Genomic DNA, 2,250 nt, shown 5'->3' on the forward strand with positions numbered 1-2,250 from the left:
ATACTCTAAATTTCTAGCTATCGAGAAGTTAAGAATGATTATAAGAAGCTTTCCAAGGAGTTACAAAATCTTTGTAGACCAAAGGCCAACTATCATTACCTCAAGTCTGCTCTCACCAACAGTCCTTGTATTTTTCAGGGAGAAATCTCTAGGAAAAAAAGTCAGACACCAGTGTACTCACTATCTCCCATGCCAAACCCAGGGGACTAAAATGACCAGTATTACCATAAAACGAGAATTGTGAGGTTTACCTTAAAAGGCTTATTCTGGTCTCAAAAATTAGTCAGATAAGATTATCTTCTACTGAAATGAATCTAGCAAGACTTTTGGAAGTCTGCTATTAAAAGGCCTTTAAGGATTTACTAACTTCAAGTCTAAGTGCAAAGGGACAAAAGCTTAAGCCTGTCGGACAATCCTTTTTTTGGACAAAAAGATCAAAGTTTCCTACAAATTGCTAAGCTTTGCACAAGGGAGAAACCTACACATACTAGTGCATGGAATCAGTTTCATTTTATTCCATGGGGATTCTTCTCCCACAGGAAAGAAACAGAATGAGGAATGAATCTTAATTGGTCTTTTCATTGGAAGTGGTAAATTTGGTCTCTATATTCACGAAGTCAGAAAGGTTTTTAAGCAGACTGTGGAAGCAGACAGTAGAATCAGCTTCCTGTAGCCACAGACCACTACCTCGTATCCAGCAAGAGCAAAGATGAACTTGAACAATTATCCAGAGTCACTTGAATCCTACTAAAGGGCAAAGTTCACCACTATAAAAAAGGAAGTTGTCTAAAAGCAAGAATTCAATTAACCCCGGGTAAGAAAAATCAAAACAAGTCATACATACTAATGAGTTGTCCATGAGGCCAACTGGTAAGAACGTACTCAACTATACACGACATGAAGACACTATGCACAAAGCATAACTTGGCGAGCCTGCATTTCTATTAACTAAGAGCAGAGTGAGGGAGAGCAAAGAGCTACTTCTGTAACATTTTAGTATCCAGATAGTACAGCAGAAACCATTCCCAGGGGCAATGGGTGCTCCATTAATCACACTGAATAAAGCAGATGAATTATTCATTTTTCTATTCTTTTTGCTTGAGAAGTTGGGTTAGCTCCCTTTTGGCCATTCCAATGTACTTAGAAATGATTCCATGTTGCTTTAGTCCAGGAAGCAATAGTAAAGAAGTCACTATCAGACAGGTGAGAAGCAAGTTGTGGACTTGCTGCTCCACCTAAGCAATCTCAGTAAGGGAAATGATCATGGTCATGAAATACATCTTAGGTTTATCTTCCTTTAGTGTGAAGAGGCATTTCCACCAATCCACAGCTCTGCATTAAGTTTTTAACTAGATTGCTGCAAATTTCATGAAATCTTTGCTGTTGTTCAGTGGTCCATTTATTGGAGCCAAAAATTCTAGGCACCAGAATGGGAACAAGGTAGTCAGCCAAATGGATCTAGATAGTAGATAATCAGAAACCTCAAAGAAACCACACCCATGATGGCAGGTGGAAACCAGGCTGTTTCCCATTGGAGGACTTTATCAGCATCAGCATCACTTCTCCCCATCCTTGCAGCTGTTTTTCCAGACTTGCAGTCTCTGTAGCCAGCAGGTTGGTGATGTGATTATCTCCCTCTGCCATTATCTCTGAGATGCCATCTTCATGAGTGCAGGCTGCCTTCCCAGTGAACCCTCCTACCAAGACTTGCATGGCGACCACAGCACCAGAGTCAATGTTCATTGAACGGCAATTTATTACATGACAAAAAACACACGAATTTGGGCTATGGAAGAATAGTCATTCAGCAGGTGAGAATTCAAGTTTATGATGTTGAGGATTAAATGTGGGTAAATATAATATCTAGAAGAAATGATATACTGCTTTCAAACTTGAGACTAGAACCCACTGAAACAGCAATGGTATCACATAAATGTGGCAGGATGAGCCACAGACAAGAACCCCTCAGACACCAAGTTGTAGAAGGAAAAGTCTTTATTCAGCTGGGAGCGCAGGCAGACTCACGTCTCCAAAAACCAAGCACACCGAGTGAGTAATTCCTGTCCCTTTTAAGGGCTCACAACTCTAAGGGGGTCTGTGTGAGAGGGTCGTGATCGATTGAGCAAGCAGGGGGTACGTGACTGGGGGCTGCACACATCAGTAATTAGAACGGAACAGAATAGGACAGGGATTTTCACAATGCTTTTCCATACAATGTCTGGAATCTATAGATAACATAACCAGTTAGGT

At 40.8% G+C, this 2,250-nt stretch overlaps 1 pseudogene; it reads right to left on the reverse strand.

The window, feature by feature from the left end:
* Window positions 1-1,073: 1,073 nt before the first annotated feature.
* LOC111540693 lies at window positions 1,074-1,644 on the reverse strand (annotated as a pseudogene).
* Window positions 1,645-2,250: the final 606 nt, after the last annotated feature.

This window comes from Piliocolobus tephrosceles, chromosome 13 (assembly GCF_002776525.5).
Source record: "Piliocolobus tephrosceles isolate RC106 chromosome 13, ASM277652v3, whole genome shotgun sequence".
Lineage (NCBI taxonomy): Eukaryota > Metazoa > Chordata > Mammalia > Primates > Cercopithecidae > Piliocolobus > Piliocolobus tephrosceles.